The following is a 20,617-nucleotide window of genomic DNA, read 5'->3' as shown; positions in this document are numbered from 1 at the left end:
ATAATGTCAGTATTTACATGTCCACTCTGAAATAATTATGAAGACTGGTATCCCATCACCTCATCACCTGTTATTTCCACATACATAGTTTGTGATGCTGTGGCTCAAAGGTTAGCACTGCTGCCTCACAGAGCCAACTATGGGCGACTGTCTGTATGGAGTTTGTGCATTCTCCCCGTGTTGGCGTGAGTTTCCTTTAGGTGCTCCGGTTTCCTCTCATAGTCCAAAGAAATGCAGATTAAGTGAGATGGCCATACTAAATTGCCCATAGTGTTCACGGATGTGCATGTTAGGTGCATTAGTCAGGGGTAAGTATAGAGTAAGCAATGGTTCTGGGTGGGTTACTCTTTGGCGGGTCGGTGTGAACGTGTTGAGCCGAAGGGCCTGCTTTCACATTTTAGGGATTCTATGATCCAGAGCCAGAACCCAATGTGAACAGAACCCCTGAGATTCATGTTTATATCTGTCAGATGATTGGACCAGATTAACAGCCCCAGTCATCAGGGATCTTATATTCTACGATGTCTACCTGGCTGCCCTTGTTCTAATCGCAACACACTATATCTTGACCTCCTCAAAATGGTGGCAAGAAAGAAGACTCACCAGCTATTCAAAATATAGTATAAAAGAGTTCTTCCTTTCCTTCTAGTCTGAATTTCTATTTCCACCACATTTTCAATTTAGTCCATGAAGCACTGTGTGTGATAACAAACATTGGTGACTTTTATAGGTATCTCCTGTCTCATATCCATGTCATGACTGAAAATTCAGTGACTTGCTACACTATTAACACTTAATAATGTATCTATTTTGGTTTGATTGACAGTTTACTGCCATTGTCAATACTTAAATAGCCCGTAGCTTCTTTTGCAGTTATGAAGTTCAAAGTCAAATTCTAACAGTTAAGCTGAATTACAACTTGAGTCTTGCGTGGAATTTTATCCCACTCCTGGGTGTGGGAAGCAAGGCAACTCAGGGAATTTAATTGCTGAGAGCCCAAGATTCAGGTTCCCAGCTGGTCATCTCTCTCAGGTCCTTCATGGACTTTGGCAACAGGATACAACTTCTCAAAAGAGAGCACTTCTCCTTTGTTAAGGCAGATTTGACACCCTAATGGAACTGCCAAGATTGGTAATTGATAGATGTTAGATAGTGTTTCACAATCATAAATACTTGGCAGTCGTTACAGCAACAGACAGATGCTCTCCAACCTGCTCATAGAGATGTACAGCATGGAAACAGATCTTTTGGACCAACTTGTCCATGCCGACCAGATATCCTAAAGTAATCTATGACCATTGGCAGCATTTGGCCATATGCCTGCAAACCTGTTCTATTCATGTACGCATCCAGATGCTTTTCAAAAATTTTGTAATTGTACCAGCCTCCACCACTTTCTCTGGCAGCTCATTATATACTCTCACCACCCTCTGCATAAAAAATGTTGCCTATTGGGTCCCTTTTAGATCTTTCCCATCTCACATTAGACCCCCAGCCTTGAGAGAAAAACCTTGAATATTCACTATGTCCATGCTCCTCATGATTTTATAAACCTCTGTAAGGGTTACCCCGCAGACTGCGATGCTTTAGAGATAATAACCAACCTTATTTAACATCTCCCTATTATTCCAACCCTGCAACCCTGTTCGCATTCTTGTAAATGTTTTCTGAAACCTTTCAAGTTCCACAACATCTTTCCTATAGCAAGGATACCAGAACTGAATGCAGTATACTAATGTCCTGTACAGCCACAACAATTCTCCAGTCAATGCACTCACCAGTAAAGGCAAGCATGCCAAGTATCTTATTCATTACCCTGTCTACCTGTGACTCCGTTTTCAAGGAACGATGAACGTGCACTCCAAGATTCCTCTATTCAACAAAATTCCCCAGGACTTTACCATTAAATGTATATGCCCTGCCCTGATTTGCCCTACCAAAATGCAGCACTTGACATTTATCTAGACTCAACTCCATTTGCCACTCCTCGGCCCATTGGTCGATCTGATCAAGGTCCTGTTGTACTCTGAGGTAATCTTCTTTGCTGTGAACAATATCACCAATTTTTGTGTCATCAGCAAAATCACTAACAATACCTCATATTCATATCCAAATCATTTATATAAATGACAGAAAGCAGTGGAGCAAACACTGATCCCTGTGGCACACTGCTGGTCACAGGCTCCAGTGTGAAAAACATCTTTCCACCACAACCCTCTGACTCCTACCCACTCGCCAATTTTCTATCCAAATGGCTAATTCTGCTTTTTTCCATCTTATCTAATAAAATGTAAGCGAGAGCAGCATGCAGCTGGCTCAATTACATATTCAATATTTCATACAGAAGACCAATTTTTCTCCCATGAACATCAGCACGAAGGCCAAACAAAGCACTGGCAGTCACACTAGAGATAAATACCTCTAATCTGTCTCCAGTCATAGAGCAGCAAAATCTTAAATGTTTTCTGCTCCTGCTGAATTTCTTCTTCATCAATACTCTTCAAGACACAGCACCTGTGTCCAGCTGAGGGTTTCTACAGATTCACGAAGGACAAAAGAATAATGAAGGAGATAATGGGGCCTCTTAAAGATCAGCAAGGCCGTGGAGGATGAATGAGATATCGAACAAGCATTTTGGATCATGGAGCAACATGGCTTTGTGCACTAACTTGATTGACGTGATGTGGAGGTGCCAGTCATAGAGTCATAGAGATGTACAGCATGGAAAATAAAATCGGACAGGGCCTGTGAGGAATACAAAGAAAGTAGGAAAGAACTCAAGCAGGGAATTAGGAGAGGAAGAAGAGTTCATGAAATGACCTTGGCAAATCGAGTTAATACATACATTAAAAACAAGTGGATAATTAACTAGGGAGAAGGTAGGACCATGCAAGGATAAAGGAGGGAACTTTCACTTGGAGGCAGAGGATGTCGGTGAGATCCGAAATTAGTATTCATCCAGGAGAAGCATATGGAGGATAGTAAGATTTGTGTGGGGCATGCTAATATGCTTGGGCAATTTGAGATCAAGAAAGAGGTGGTATTGGATCTCTTGAAGAGCATTAAGGTGTGTTCGTTCACAGGGCCCAATGGTAACTATCCTGTTTATTGTGAGAGGCTAGAAGGGAGATTATTGGGATCTTGACCAAGATCTTTGTATCCACATTAGCCACTGAAGAGGTCCTGAAGGACTAGCGAATATCTAAGGTTATTCTTCTGTTCAAGAAGGGAAATAGGAATAATCAGTAAAACTATAGAACAGTGAGTTTGACATTGATGGTTGGGAAGCTATTAGAGAGAATTCTTAGTGATTTACCTTATGTGCATTTGGAAAAGCACACTAACAGTCAGCAAGGGTTTGTGCAGGCAAGCCATTGTCTTAGTAACTTGATTGAATTTTGTGAGGAGGTGACAAATGTGATTGATGAGAGTATGGTAGAGCAGTGGATGTTGACTGCATGGATTTTAGTAAGGCTTTCAAAAAGGTTCGTTATGGTAGGCTCATCCAGAAGATTAAGATGCATGGACTTGGCCACATGGATTCAGAATTGGCTTGCCCATAGAAAGCAAAGAGTAGTTGTGGAAGGGCATTTTTCACACTGGAGGTCCATGACTAGTGGTGTCCAGCAGGGATCTGCTGTTTGTGCGATGTATTAATTACTTGAATGAAAATGTAGATGGGTGGGTTTGCAGACAATACAAAGATTGGTGAGGTTGTGGATAGTGTAGAAGTTTGTCAAAGGATACAGCAGGATATAGATCAGTTGCAGATAAAGGCCGAGAAATGGAAGATGGAGGTTAATCCGGGTTAGTGAGAGATGCTGCATTTTTGGAGATCAAAGGTTAAGGAAACGTATACAGTTAATGCCAAGGATGCTGAATTGCATTGATGTACGGAGAGAACTTTGGATTTGAGTCCGTAGCTCTCTTAAAGTGGCCGTGCAAGTAGATAATATGGTAAAGAAGGCTAATGGCATGCTTGCGGTTATTGATGGGGAGCTGAGTGTAAAACCTGCCATGTGTAAAACCTTTGTTTGGCATACTGAGAGTACAGCATTTAGTTTTGGTTACCACATTACAGGAAGGATGTGAAAGCTTTAGAGAGGGTGCAAATAGGGTTGCCATGATGCTGCCGGGATTAGAGGATGTGACCTATAAGGAGAGGCTAGAAAAACTCCGGTTGGTTTCTAAGGAGTGGCAGAGGCTGAGGGGAGACTTGATAGAAGTCTATAAAATTATGAGATGCAGAGATAGGGTTGATAGAATCTTTTTCCAAGAGTTAAAATGTATAATACTAGAGGCCATGCATTTAACGTGAGAGGGGCAAGTTCAAAGGAGATGTGAGGGGCAAGTTTTTTTACACAGAACGGTAAGAATCTGGAACGTGCTCCCAAGGATGGTTGTGAATGCAGATACGATAGGGACATTTAAGAGAGGTTTAGAAAAAGCGCATGAATATGCAAGGGATGGTGGGTAATGTACCAAAGGTAGACAGATGGTTTTAGTTTAATTTGGCATCATGCTTGGCACAACATCATGGGCTGGAGGGTCCATTCCTGTGCAGTACAGTTTAATGTTCTAAGGCGAGCATTCCATAAGGCCTTCTTTACAACCGTGGAGAAAGTGAGGTCTGCAGATGCTGGAGATCAAAGTTGAAACTTTATTGCTGGAACAGCACAGCAGGTCAGGCAGCATCCAGGGAACAGGAGATTCGACGTTTCGGGCACAGGCCCTTCTTCAGGAATTCCTGAAGAAGGGCCTGTGCCCGAAACGTCGAATCTCCTGTTCCCTGGATGCTGCCTGACCTGCTGTGCTGTTCCAGCAATAAAGTTTCAACTTCTTTACAACCGTGTCTACCTGTACTGCTACCATTTGGGACCTGTGTGGTAGCATATCAAAATCTCTCACTTCATCTGCTCCTCTTAGTATATTTCCATTTGTTGTGCATTCTCTTTGTTGTGAAGTTGGGTAGAATACTTGTGGATTGGGAGGCAGGAAGTTAGAATTTGGTGTTTGTAAAATGCAAAGGGTGAAAGCGTTGTGTGGTCCCTTTTAAAAAATCATGTGCTTTTTCTTTGCTTAGAAATTTAAAATGGATGTCTGTGAGCAGCAACTTGAAAGTTTGCAAGTACACAGAGAGCACCTGAGTTGAAAACATTTGTATCAAAAGGCTGAATGCTTATTTGGCCAAGCAGCAGTTTTTAGTCAAACAACATTCTTTTGAATTAAGCCACTTAATTTGAACCAGGTACCTGGATACCAAAAGCCTATTAAATTTAAATCTAATCATTTAATAGAAATATTGATATGTCATCAATGGTATAAAAGAAGGGGGCAGTTGGACAAAAGCCCCAGAGCTAGCTGCCATTCACCAGAACTGATGGCCTTAGCTCTCAAGATAGAATCGTTGACTCTCACAACCTCCGTTGTCTCAGAGAAAGCAATGTCTAAATAAAAACAGTAAATTTAAATAATATTCCCAACAGAAGAAATGACGGAGAAGGCATTCCTGACCGAAGAATCGATGGGGAAGGCATTCCTAACTGAAGAATTGATGGAAAAAGCACAGAACATTCTGGAGACACATAATCTGGCTATAATTTCGAGAGCTTAAACTCTATTTTTTTTAATGTAATTGGGAATTGTATTTATTAAAACAGCATACGATTAGAATCTTGCTTTATTTAGGAACAGTCAGTAGTCAGAAGGGGATTTATTCTGTTTGTCAATAGTTTTATTAATTTGTTCACAGCTGGAGTTAGATAAATAAGTTGTTACTTATTAATTTTAAAGTGAGTGTCAGGGATTTATTTAACCACCAGAAGTGCTGGAAAGGGGGAAGGATTCATACTCTGCTTTATAACATCTTTTATTATTTGCCCTTCCTAACTGTGTTATCTCACATAGAAGAATACAGCGCAGTACAGGCCCTTCGGCCCTCGATGTTGCACCGATCCAAGCCCACCTAACCTACACTAGCCCACTATCCTCCATATGCCTATCCAATGCCCGCTTAAATGCCCATAATGAGGGAGAGTCCACAACTGCTACTGGCAGGGCATTCCATGAACTCACGACTCGCTGAGTAAAGAATCTACCCCCTAACATCTGTCCTATACCTACCCCCCCTTAATTTAAAGCTATGCCCCCTTGTAATAGCTGACTCCATACGTGGAAAAAGATTCTCACTGTCGACCCTATCTAAACCCTTAATCATCTTGTACACCTCTATCAAGTCACCCCTAAACCTTCTTTTCTCCAATGAAAACAACCCCAAGTGCCTCAGCCTTTCCTCAGACGATCTTTCTACCATACCAGGCAACATCCTGGTAAACCTCCTCTGCACCCGTTCCAGTGCCTCCACATCCTTCCTATAGTATGGCGACCAAAACTGCACACAATACTCCAGATGCGGCCGCACCAGAGTCTTATACAACTGCAACATGACCTCAGTACTCCGGAACTCAATTCCTCTACCAATAAAAGCCAGTACACCATATGCCTTCTTCACTGCACTATTTACCTGGGTGGCAACTTTCAAAGATCTGTGTACATGGACACCAAGATCCCTCTGCTCATCCACACTACCAAGTATCCGTCCATTAGCCCAGTACCCCATCTTTTTGTTACTCTTACCAAAGTGAATCACCTCACACTTAGCTACATTGAACTCCATTTGCCACCTTTCTGCCCAGTTCTGCAGCTTATCTGTATCCCGCTGTAACCTGCCACGTCCTTCCTCACTGTCTACAACTCCTCCGACTTTCGTATCATCCGCAAACTTGCTCACCCAACCTTCTAACCCCTCCTCCAGGTCATTTATAAAAATGACAAACAGCAATGGTCCCAAAACAGATCCTTGCGGAACACCGCTAGTAACTGCACTCCAAGATGAACCTTTGCCATCAACTACTACCCTCTGTCTTCTTCCAGCCAGCCAACTCCTAATCCAAACCTCCAACTCACCCTCAATGCCATACCTCCGTATTTTTTGCAGTAGTCTACCATGGGGAACCTTATCAAACGCCTTACTAAAATCCATATACACCACATTTACCGCTTTCCCCTAGTCCACCTCCTTAGTCACCTTCTCAAAGAATTCAATAAGGTTTGTGAGGCACGACCTGCCCTTCATAAAACCATGCTGACTATCCTTGATCACATTATTCCTATCCAGATGTTCATAAATCCTATCCCTTACAATTCTCTCTAAGATTTTGCCCACAACAGAAGTGAGTCTCACCGGCCTATAGTTACTAGGGTTATCCCTACTCCCCTTCTTGAACAAGTGAACCACATTTGCTAGCCTCCAATCTTCTGGCACTACTCCTGTAGACAACGAGGACATAAAAATCAAGGCCAATGGCTCTGCAATCTCCTCCCTTGCTTCCCAGAGAATCCTAGGATAAATGCCATCAGGCCCAAGGGATTTATCTATTTTCACCCTTTCCAGAATTTCCAACACCTCTTCTCTACATACCTCAAAGCCATCCATTCTACTTAATTGTGACTCAGTATTCACATTGACAACAATGTCCTGTTCTTGATTGAATACTGACGAAAAGTATTCATTCAGTGTCTCCCCAATCTCTTCAGCCTCCACATGCAACTTCCCACTACCATCCTTGACTGGACCTATTCCTACCCTAGTCATTCTTTTATTCCTGACATACCTATAGAAAGCCTTAGGATTTTCCCTAATCCTACCAACTAAGGACCTTTCATGTCCCCTCCTTGCTGCTCTTAGCTCTCTCTTCAGGTCCTTCCTGGCTACCTTATAACTCTCAATCGCCCCAATTGAACCTTCACGCCTCATCTTTACATAGGCCGCCCGCTTCCGTTTAACAAGGGATTCCAATTCCTTGTTAAACCACGGCTCCCTCACACGACCCTTTCCTCCCTGCCTGACGGGTACATACTTATCAAGGACACTCAATAGTTGCTCCTTGAACAAGCTCCACATATCAATTACGCCCTTGCCTTGAAGCTTACTTTTCCAAGCCACACATCCTAAGTCGTGCCTCACCGCATCATAATTTCCCTGCCCCCAGCTATAACTCTGGCCCTGTAGTGCACACTTATCCCTCTCCATCACTAGAGTAAAAGTCACCGAATTGTGGTCACTGTCCCCAAAGTGCTCACCTACCTCTAATTCTAACACCTGGCCTGGTTCATTACCCAGTACCAAATCCAGTATGGCCTCACCTCTTGTTGGCCTATCTACATATTGTGTCAGGAAACCGTCCTGCACACATTGGACAAACACTGACCCATCTAATGAACTTGAGCTATAGCCTTCCCAATCAATATCAGGAAAGTTAAAGACCCCCATAACAACCACCCTATTACTTTCACTCTTCTCTTGAATCATCCTCGCAATCCATTCTTCTACATTTCTAGGATTATTAGGAGGCCTGTAAAAAACTCCTAACAGCTCACCTTTCCTATTCCTAACCTCAGCCCAAACTACCTCAGATGGCGAGTCTTCATCCATCGTCCTTTCCACAGCTGTAATACTATCTTTGACAAGCAATGTCACACCTCCCCCTCTTTTACCCCCACCTCTGACCCTACTAAAACATTTAAACCCTGGGACCTGCAACAGCCAATCCTGTCCCTGTTCTACCCATGTCTCCGTAATAGCCACAACATTGAAGTCCCAGGTACCAACCCTCGCTGCAAGTTCACCTACCCTATTTCGTATACTTCTTGCATTGAAGTATACACACTTCAAGCCACTTTCCTGTTTACAGGCACTCTCCTTTGAAATTCATGTTCCTAACCTCCCTACACTCCAGGTCCTGCACCCTAAAGCTACAGTCTGGGTTCCCATGCCCCTGCAGAGTTAGTTTAAACCCCCCCCAGAGTGTCAGAGTTCAACTCTATCGTCCACTTTGCTGTCCGTTCCACCAACCCATTTTGGAGCTTAAGGTTGTCCTCTGCACTATCCACTGCATGACCAATTTTTGTGTTGTCTACAAATTTTCCAATTATGTCCCATATGTTCAAGTTCAAATCATTAATGTACAAAGCAATCAGCAGGAGTTGCAACACTGAGCCCTTTGGAACACTGCTTCAAATAGAATTCCAGTCGCAAGGGCACCCATCAACCATTACTCCACATTTCTTGTTACTAAGCTAAATTTGCATTCAGCTTGACACATTACCCTATATCCCATTGGCTTTTAATTTGTTGACCAGTCTGCCACATGGGACCTGGTCAAATTGCCTTACTAAAATCCATGTCGACTATATCTGCTGCAGCAGTGGCCCCAAAACATATCCTTGGGGTACACCACTAGTAACTGAACTCCAGGATGAACAGTTCTCATCAACACCACCCTCCGTCTTCTTTCAACTAACCAATTTATGATCCAAACTGCTAAGTCACCCTCAATCCCATGCCCCTGTATTTTCTGCAATAGACTACTGTGGGGAACCTTATCAACACCTGAGTGAAATCCACTACATCAACTGCTTTACCCAAGCGTGAGGCCTTCAGATCAGGAGACCCACTCAAATATAAGGAATCCAAGTATGACCCTCGCAGAGCCATTAAGACAGCCAAGGACCAATACCGATCCAAGCTAGAGACCCAGACAGACACCCAGTGAGTATGGCAAGGACTGAATGACATCACTAGTTCTAAAAAGAGACAATGCAAGATACCGGATGATGACATATCCTTCCTAGATCGTCTCAGTGTCTTCCACGCTCGCTTTGAGCAGAATTTCGGTGGAGAGGTAACACCTATTCTGACAAGTCCTGATGAACCTATCCCAACAGTCACTGCATCAGAGGTCAATTCAGTTTTCCTTCACGTAAATCCAAGGAAAACAATGGGAGCAGATAGAGTACCAGGCCATGCACTCAGATCATGTACAGATAAACTGGCAGAGGTCTTCTCGGGTCATCTTCAACCTGTCCCTGCACCAGGCCACTGACCCTGCCTGTTTCAAGACAGCCAACATCATCCCTGTACCTAAGAAGGCTCGTGCAGCATGTCTCAATAACTACCGCCCATTGGCCCTAACTTTGGTGGTCATGAAGTGCTTTGAAAGGCTGGTCATGGCATTAAACAACTCCAGCATCCCCACTACTCTTGACCCACTCCAATTTGCCTATCGGACCAACAGATCCACATCAGATGCCATATCACATGCCCGTCACTCCTCCCTCGAACATCTTGACACCAAGAACAGTTCTCGTCAACACCACCCTCAAGAGGTGGTGTAAGAATCCTGCTCATTAACTACAGTTCAGCCTTCAACACTATTATCCCTGCTCTCTGCAACTAGATCCTCAGTTTCCTGATCCATAGGCCACAATCAGTGAAGATTAGGGACAATATTTCATTATCACTAACACTCAACATTCGAGCCCCTCCCAGGGTGCATACTCAGTCCACTACTGTACTCACTGTATACCCATGACTGCGTTGCCAAATACCAGACTAATGCCATTTCAAGTTCGCTGATGACACCACCATAGTCGGTTGATTCTCAGATGGCGACAAAACAGACTACAGACTGGAGATGGAAGACTTGGAAAAATGGTGCACTGAGAACAACCTAGTTCTCGATGCCAGCAAGACCAAGAAACTCATTATTGAGTTTCGGCGGGATGTTACTCATGCCCCTCTACACATTAACAGCACAGAGGTGGAACAAGTGTCAAGCTCCTGGGAATGGTCATCCACAACAAGCTTTCTTGGACTCTTCATGTGGAAGCACTGGTTACAAAGGCCCAACAACGTCTCTTCTCCCTCAGGCAGCTGAGGAAATTTGACATGATGGTGAATACCCTTGCCAACTTTATAGCTGCGCTATCGAGAGTATTCTGTCTAAATGTATCACTACCTGGTTTGGTAACTGTACCATTCAAGATCGGAGATGGTTACAGAGGGTGATGAACTCGGCCTGGACAATCACAAGGCCAATCTCCCATGTATAGAATCCATCTGCTGTCAAGGGAAGGCCACCCACCCTGACAATGTTTTTCTACAACCTCTACCCTTGGGGAGAAGGTACAGAAGTCTGAAAACATGCATCAGCCGGTTTTGAAACAGTTTCTACCCTACTGTTGTTAGAATACTGAATAGACTCACGGACTCTTAACATTTGCCTGTTTCTGTTTTTGCCGCTGTTTATCTATTATTTACTTATCTATGCCATTTAACTCTGTGATCTGCCTGTATTGCATGCAAGACAAAGCTTTTCACTGTGCCTCGGTACATGTGACAATAAATTCAATTCAATTCAGTTCAGTTCAATTCAATTACCCACATCCACCTGTTTGATCACCTTCTCAAAGAACTCATTAAGGTTTGTGAGGCACAACCCACCCTTCACAAAACCATGTTGATTATCCCTAATCAATTTATTCCTTTCTAGATGATTATAAATCCTGCCTCTTATAACATTTCCCAACACTTTACCCACTTTACCCAATGAAGTAAGACTCACTGTTCTATAATTACCAGGGTTGTCTCTACTTCCCTTCTTGAACAAAGGAACAATATTTGCTATCCTCCAGTCTTCTGTTATGACCATGATCAAAAGCAAAGGTTCTACAATCTCCATGTTGGCTTCCCAGAGAATCCTAGGATAAATCTCATCTAGCCCAGGGGACATACCTATTTTCAAACTTCCAAAATTGCTAACACCTCCTTCTTTGTGAACCTTAATCCCATCTAGTCTAGTAACCTATATTTTAGTATTCTCCTCAACAACATTATCTTTTTCCAGTGTGAATACTGATGAAAAGTATTAATTTAGCACTTCCCCATCTCCTGTGTTTCCACACACAACTTCCCACTACTATCCTTGATTGGCCCTAATCTTACTTTTGTCATTCTTTTATTCCTGATATACCTATAGAAAGCCTTGGAGATTTCCTTGCTCCTATATGCCAATGACCTTTCATGTGTCCCCTCCTGGCTCTTCTTGGCTCTCTCTTTAGTTGAGTTATTGTCAGATGAAAAGTGTGTCCAGAAAATTTGAAACAATTCCAGATTGTTCTAATGGCAGTACCACCAGTGGGATGTGGTACAATGCATCAACATTTGCTACTGGCCTCCTGGATGGTGTTCCAGCTTAGAATGCACACTTAGAACTAGAGCCCACTGCTGAATTTGGCCTGAAGTTATGTGGGTGGCACTGCTTTTTCCTCTTTAAATAGACCCAGCAGGGGTTTGTGGACCATTATTATTACTAATTTACATCTGCAAAGGTACTGTAAAGATACTTTTCATCATTCTGACACCAAATATGAGTGCCAAAACTTCCTTCTCTATCCTTGCATGTTTGTGCTCTGCATTAGCCAAAGTCCTGGTGAGAATGTGTACAGGGTATACGCAGGCAGGGAAAGAGTTAATTTCTGAGTTATGTGAAACAAGAGGTTCAGCTGAGCATGACTCAAATCAGATAACTTACAGTTAACAATGGGGTACTGAAGGCAAGGGTAATGGGTTAACAAGGTGGAAAAGCAGTAATTATGTACAGCCATTTAACAAGATGAGATAACATTCAGTATGTAACGTCAGTTAACAAGATGAAAAGTATTCATTATGTGAAGCCCATTATTCATGTGTAAGCAGCAGATGGCTTAATCTTTACTATTGACAATTGCTGACTATCATATTCACCCAGTCAATATGTATGTTGCGACTGGATGCTTCTCCCTGTAAAATGACTATATAGTTCATTGAGAAACTCATGTTCTAAAGAAGACCATGAACTCATGTCTCTATGCACACTGGCGATCATTCTCTCTCCCTCCAGGACCTGGAATAAAGATGAAGGAGGTAAAACTATATTGTGTCTCTGAGCATTTGCTTTGACTAAGTGGGGGTGGGGGGGGGGGGGGGGCGGGAAATGGGACGACAATATTGGAATAGTCAGCAGGATCCAAACAGATAGTTACTATTAGACGGTGTCAGCAGCCACCCAGAACATCGCTGTCTTGAGATGGATAGGCCGACAAGGTAAGATTTTAAACCTTGGTTCCTCTCGCTATTCCTCTGTACTGGGGGCGGTCCCCTTGTTCAAACACTGTCTATTCTATGGATTCCTTGAACGATAATTAGTTCGGTTGAGAGACACAGTTTCACGCTGACAGGCAAAGATTCAAGTCCTCTGCTGCATTGGGAGGAGGGGTTGTGATTGAGATTCAAGTCCTCCGCACTATGCTGAGGTTTGAACTCTGTGTTTAAGTGATCTTTGAACTCTGTGTTTAAGTGAGGTTTGAGTTCTTTGTGTTTAATTGTGATTCGAGCTTTCTGTATTATGTGAGTTTCGAGGTCTCTGTGTTTAAGTGAAATTCAGGTTCTCTGTATTTAGGTGTGATTCAAGCCCACGTGAGGAATAAAGTGAGAAACGGATTAAAGTCCCCTAGTGGTGAACTTTGAGGCTTTGTGAGTCTTTTTCTGGGGGAAAGAGATTGGCTTGGACTGTGGCGCCATGTGGTCCACTGCGAGGGCTTTCTTTTTATAAATGTAATTTCAGTGAGAGGATGCAAAAAACAAAACAAGAAACACTGAAATTAAGGCTGTACTAATACTTGGATCGAAAAGGGAAAGTTTCAATGTAAATTGTGCATGCTGAGAGTGTTTAATGTTTTAAAAATTTTGATTTGTTAAAATACTGGTTCGGAAAATCCTTTCAAGTAATTGTTCTGCCTTGTTTGAATCAGGATCTCAATTCAGTATAATGGGGCAGATTTTGTTGTTACATTGAAACTGTACAACATTATGTCCTTTTTTAAAATTATCAAATTGGGTGCCTTGAGCCCCTGATTTGTTTGAAATTCTACAATGCCTGTTTAAAAAGGAACAGTTAGGTCAGTGATCATGTTTTAACCAGATTAGAATATTGTGTTAAAATATCTTTGCTGCTGTGATTTTAATGCAGAGTGTTCACAAAAAGAGTGCAGAGCTGCTTAAATTCTTCATTGGCCTTCTTCATATTGAAAATTCGAAGAATGTTGATCTCTTCCAAAGTTGCCATTGTAATTCCGACTGTTTTATTTGGCAAGTTTCATTTGGAGAACATGTTTTAAAATATGTTCAAACAAATATGCATTTGTTTCCCATGAATACTTGAGATTTAAATCTGAACTGAAACTGCCTCTTCAGTTGCTAAAGCACAGGAAACATTGTTGTTTTCTTGCTGTTGCAGACTTTTGAAATACTTTTCCTGACAGCTTTCACATGAGCCAAGTATCAATTTGTTAAAAGTTAATAATTTTTGAATAACTTGAAAGGGCTGTCCCGAGGGTTTGATTTTAGGACCACTGATTGTTGTTTATAATTGACTGAATTGTTTAGGCAGTGCAATTTAGAAGTTTACGGATTGTATAAAACTTGATGTCATAAATAGTGAACAGAGTAATAAACTTCAAGAATTCAAAGAATACTGAAATAGGCAGACACCAGTAAGTGTAGTTAAATGTGTGTCTTCACACTGATACCCAGTAATTCCTTGGCAAGGAAGAAATGAGAGAAGAAATTCAAAGATACATTCAGCAGCTAACATCATCTCTAGAGTTTCTCCATTCACAGGTAAAGCACACCTTCGGACCACCGCCCACCCCTCCACAACCTGATCCAACGGATTCAATCAGCTCCCCAGTCATGAGCAAGAAAAGTGAAGAAGCTAACAATGGTGAAGAGGAGGTCGATACAATTTTTGTCAGTAGTCTTCCTAAGCACATTACACCACGTGAGCTTTACCTCACCTTTTGATTATTTAAGGGATATGAAGGTTCACTGATCAAGCTAACATCACCCAGCCAGTTGGCTTTGTTACATTTAACAGCAGAGCGGGAGCAGAGGCAGCAAAGAATGCTGCATTTGCCTGGCCTGCAGCTACAGCTGCTGCACTGCTCCATCTGAAATATCTCTGCAAGGATGGAAGTCTTGACAGTTTTGTGAAGCATTTAACTACCTTATCCAAGAAATCAGATTTCTCCAAGGAGTGATGCAAGGACAGATTGAATTTTGTTTTCTGTTGAACTTTACTAAAGGAGATTTTTCGAGAACTGGCTCATTCCCATTTGACATTGGAGAGAATGGATTGGTCATAAAGGACTGTGGATTTAAGAACTTTACTGGTTAATTTTTTTTCCACACGGGAGGATTCTTCACACTCTAATTACTGTAACAGACTAGTAATTTTTGTTGTTATAATCATTGTATGCTGTGTGTCAATAACCTGTTTAAACACTGGCTGTCAGAGTCTGATGAAAGCTGGTTGTGCCATCCCGGTGGTTATCATGAAATGATAAAAGGAGAGAATAAGAATGTGTTTAGGGTGTAAGCAGGCAGGGAAAGAGTTAAGTTCTGAGTTTTGTGAAACAAGAGGTCCAGCTGAACATGATTCAGATCAGATAAGAACTTGCAGTTAACAATGGGATGCTGGAGACAAGGTGGAAAAGCATTCAATATGTCGAGCCATTTAACAAGACAAGGTAGCATTCAGTATGTAACGTCAGTTAACAAGATGAAAAGTATTCATTATGTGAAGCCAGTTATTCATTGAATAACAGCAGATGGCTTAATCTTTACTATTGACACTTGCTAATTGTAATGGTCACCCAATCAATATGTATGTTGTGTTATCTGGATGCTCCTCCCTGTAAAATGACCTGTTCATTGAGAAGCTGCTGTTCCAAAGAAGACCGTGAAGTCATGACGTGGATGTTGCCTGGTATGGAAGATGCTAGCCAAGAAGAGACGTTGAGTAGGTTAAGTTTATTTTCATTAGTAAAAAGGAGATTGAGAGGAGACCTGATTGAGGTTTACAAGATCATGAAGGGAATAGACAGGATGGATAGAGACAAGCTTTTTCCCAGGGTGAAGGATTCAATAACAAGAGGTCACGCTTTCAAGGTGAGAGGTGGAAAGTTTAAGGGGGATATACGCGGCAAGTGCTTCACACAGAGCATGGTGGAACGCATTGCCAGCAGAGGTGGCAGAGGCAGGCACGGTAGATCCATTTAAGATGCATCTGGACAGATGCGTGAGTAGGTGGGGAGCAGAGGGATACAGGTGCTTAGGAATTGACCAACAGGTTTAGACAGTATATTTGGATCGGCTCAGGCTTGGCTTAGCTTAGCCTTAGCTGTAAATTTTCTTTGTTCTTTGACATGGGCAATCATTTTCTCTCCCTCCAGGACCCAAAATACAAATGAAGGAGGTAGATGTAGGGGTGGCATGGTGGCTCAGTGGTTAGCACTGCTGTCTCACAGCACCAGGGTTCCAGGTTTGATTCCAGCCTTGGGCGACTGTCTGTGTGGAGTTTGCACATTCTCCCCGTGTCTGCGTGGGTTTCCTCCGGGTGTTCTGGTTTCCTCCTACAGTCCAAAGATGTGCAGGTCAGGTGAATTGGCCATGCTAAATTGCCCATAGTGTTCGGTGCATTAGTTAGAGGGAAATGGGTCTGGGTGGGTTACTCTTCGGAGGGTCAGTGTGAACTTGTTGGGCCGAAGAGCCTGTTTCCACACTGTAGGGAATCTAAAGATCTAAAACTATACTGTCTCTCCGAGCATTTTGCTTTGACTGGGGCAGGGAGTGGGGAGAGGTAGGACAACACTGTATGCTTATGCTAAAGGGCATTCCTCTCCTTCGGGCCATCTATGAGCGAATATTACTTCGATGCCGTATGAGGAGGCATCACATGTCAATGACAGATTTTGCTTGGGATCATAGTGTGCCAACACCTTACAGGATGATAGAAACCAAAATAGAAATTGCTGGAAAAGCTCAGCAGGTCTGGCAGCAGCAGTGGAGAGAAATCAGAGTTTACATTTTGGGTCCAGTGACTCTTCCTCAGGCAGCCATTTTCTAATAGAATAATGTTAAGCCAATTTAGGTGAATCTTTCTCGAGCAGTTTTGCCACATCAAATTTGGACCCGAGCCTTTTACTACAATTACTGGTAACTGAACCAGTTGCTTCTCATAAGAGTCTGGAGCCGAAGTTGTATCTTCAATCTGTAAAGGATCCCCAGCATATGTTCTCCATCTAGCCAAAGTCTTGCCCAAACTGAAGAGTTGGGGTTGAAAGTGATTTTATTTAAAGTGATGGTCTGCCATCACTGAAACACTTTGTGTTGGTATCCACATCCATTTGAACCAGGTGACCAGTTCACCAAATATTTATTTTGATTGGTTCTGATTTGGATGCTGATAAGCAATTTAATTGTTCGAAACCAGATTCAGGTGGACTTTCCAAGGTGTGTACTCTCCTGGATAGCAGCCGATGTGTTCTCTTACTCAATTTAGATTGAGTGGACTCGTCTACTGTCTCAAGTCCACATACCGACAGCAACTACAGTGGCTTGCTGGCCAGAACTCTGAAAAAATTTTAACCATTTGGCAGAGACTTGCTTGTGTTTTTGGGATCTTGTTGTGGTTGACCCAGAGTCACTGTTTTCAGGATATGTCCTGAGTAAGATATTGCAATTGCCTAAACCCATGTTTCACAAGCTCAGTCAAGTTCAGTACCTATTTGAAGTCAAGTTGGGCTTCAGCTGGTAGGCACTTTTTCATGGTCATCATTGATCCCACATTCCAATATCGTCTCTCAGCATCTCATTAAGGAGTAAATCAAAGTCACATGCCTCTGCCAGTCACCTTAACCTTGTCAAAAATCCTAACACGAATTCCCTTGGTTCTTGAATTGTGTAGTAAAACTGATAGCATCTCAGAATTAGAGGAGGCTTGGTAATATTCTTTAACTAAAACTGTCAACTCTTCAAAAGCTTTAGTATCTGATGTCTCAGGGAAAGTTAGGCTCTAATAACCACAAAGTTGTAGGGACAATTTGCATCTTCTCCAATGTCTTTTGCCCAGAAAAACGTAACATTCTTTCCCCATACTGGGCCTAGTCTTCAATGATCTGATCAAATGAGTCAAGCGTCCCAAATAACAGCATGATGGTAGAAATACTTACCCCAACTGTTGCGAGCGACTTTTTTCAGGTGTGCTTTTCTCTCATTGCCATTGAAATAACTCCACAGGGGCTGGTATTCCATCATGTCCACCCTTTATATACATGTGGAGAGTCCTTGATACTGAACCAACTCCCTCAGAGCCAGCTGTGAGAGTGAGCAGGTTGTCAATCCTGTTTTCTTTTCCACAACAATTCTGTTCTTAACTGTCAGCCAGGGCTCCCTGATTGGGCAAGATTAACAGCCTCATATTCTGTGATGTCTACTTGACTGACTTTGACTTTGTTACAAACATTACATATTTAAACTGCTTGTCCATACAAGGACAGTCAGGCCGGTCTGGGTGAGCACTCCATGGCGTAGAAATTCTATGGACACATGATGACATTGTTTGTCACCTGGTATTCCTTTGGTTTTCTGGTATGAATGATATTTACAAGAGTTAGATCTAGGAGTGTAGCTTTTGGTAGTCTCAATGTTAATGGACCTGGATTTGAACATTAATAATGATTTTGCAAGCTTCAGCAACTCTGATAGTTCCCTATTTTTCTCCATGCTTTCTGAGATAGTTGGTGACGGTGATACTCTCAATGATTTGTGTTCTTCTTTCTGTTTCTACCTGGTCAGCTTTGCAACATAACATTTGACTGCTAGCAACCTCAGGCATGTGCATTATTGCTCAGTTGTTTCATTGGCCTTGTTGTCTTGTGCATCTGAATATTATTGTCATGTGCCTTTTATTTTTCCTTGACGTTAAATCATTTTGTAGTTGACTTGCAGTCATTTTGGGGCAGCATAGTGGCTCAGTGGTTAGCACTGCTGCCTCACAGCGCGAGGAACCCAGGTTCGATTCCACCCTCGGGTGTCTGTGTGGAGTTTGCACATTTTCCCGTGTCTGCGGGGATTTCCTCCGGGTATTCTGGGTTCCTGCCACAATCCAAAGATGTGCAGGTTAGGTGAATTGGCCATGCTAAATTGCCGATAGTGTTCAGCAGTGTGTAGGTTACCAGTAGAACTTACTGACAAGTTAATTGGGTTCCATCACTTTGCAATTGGAAGTTGGAAGAAAAACAGGTTCAGGTTCTCATGCTTTGACAACATGAACACAACTTCAATGGACTTTGATATGACAGGGAACAGAACTGTGAACAAAATTGGAGCAAAAACAGTTTTGGTTAAGACTACTTACCATGAAAAGATTTTATTCATTGTGGTATTTGGTCGTATGGCAGATGGGACAAAGTTAAAGCCCATGATGATTTTTAAATGGAATACCCTGCCCAAACAGAAATTTCTGAAAGGCATTGTTGTCCTTGTCCATGAAAAAGGGTGAACGGATGAAGGTAGCTGCAAGACTTGGATTAGGAAGGTCTGGAATATGCAACCAGGTGGACTTAGAAAGGAAGAAGCTTGCTGGTTTGGGATTTGTTCAGATCATGCAGAGTGTAAAGTGTTACAGCTGAACTTTAAGCTAACAATACTGAAATTGCAATGACTACTGGAGGCCTTATGAGCATGGTGTAGCCACTGGATGTTAGTGCTAATACACCACTTAAGTACTTAGTATGGAAGAAATGGGACACTTGGGTGCAAGAAGGAGAAAAAGCTTCACAAAGGGTGGCAACATGCATTTGTGTTGTACAAATATCCTCGATAGATGGCCTGACCACCTGCTGCTATGCCTATTAGATTTAGTACATATTTGTAGACTACATGCACTTTACGGTGACTGTATCATTCTACCGTAGCAGGCAGAATGGAGACAGTTATTTTAGATTAGATTAGATTCTCTACAGTGTGGAAACAGGCCCTTCGGCCCAACAAGTCCACACGGACCCTCCGAAGAGTAACCTACCCAGACCCATTTCCAGTTGACTAATGCACCTAACACTATGGACAATTTAGCGTGGCCAATTCACCTGACCTGCACATTTTTGGATTGTGGGAGGAACCCACGCAGACACGGGGAGAATGTGCAAACTCCACACAGACAGTCGCCTAAGGCTGGAATCGAACCGAGTCCCGGGTGATGTAAGGCAGCGGTGCTAGCCGCTGAGCCCCCGTGCTGCCCGTATTTTGTAGATAAATATTCAATAATGGTCATAATTCTTTTTCCTTTTGTTGTTTACTATTTTATGTAGAGATCTGGCTCTTGTTTGTCCATTTATTTCATTCCCTCGAAAACTATTCCTCGTGTATAAGTCGACCCTCTAGTTTCAGTTTTAAAAAGTCGTCAAAACTTGACCTATACATAAGTATATATGGTAAGTAGACCAGATGGATTTTCCCCAACAATTGACATTAGTCTCACAATCATCATTAGACTCTTAATCCCAGATTTTTACTGAATGCAAATTCCAACTGCCATGGTGGGATTCAAATCTGGATTTTATAGATTAATAGTCGAGCAATAGTACCGCAAGCTCATCATCTTCCCTTCAACTGTGATTGGACTGTTTAAAATAAAGCTTGTTAAAACTGAGCACCTTGTGAAATGACACTCAACTGAAAATAGTTCAAGGCCTCATAAGAATGGCATTGAGTGATGCTTTATTTGCATTTCAGGTGGAGGTTGAATCTCAGTCCTGAGCCTGGTCGTAAACTATCGCTCTGAATGTTCCTTTCTGTGAATTAAAACAGCCTAATCATTGTAATCTTACATGTGCC

The 20,617-nt window shown here is 42.4% G+C and overlaps 1 protein-coding gene across 6 annotated transcripts in view; it reads left to right on the top strand.

Annotated features, from left to right (window-relative positions):
• The window catches only part of rbm46 (RNA binding motif protein 46), a 350,512-nt gene that overhangs the window by 23,803 nt on the left and 306,092 nt on the right, over positions 1-20,617 (top strand). The gene's annotated exons all lie outside the window — the stretch shown is intronic.

The sequence above is a fragment of the Chiloscyllium plagiosum genome, unplaced genomic scaffold, assembly GCF_037043375.1.
Source record: "Chiloscyllium plagiosum isolate Xiang-an unplaced genomic scaffold, Cpla_swu_hap1 HiC_scaffold_36, whole genome shotgun sequence".
Lineage (NCBI taxonomy): Eukaryota > Metazoa > Chordata > Chondrichthyes > Orectolobiformes > Hemiscylliidae > Chiloscyllium > Chiloscyllium plagiosum.
Note: the sequence above shows the minus strand (reverse complement) of the source record. Positions and strands in the feature narration are given on the sequence as shown.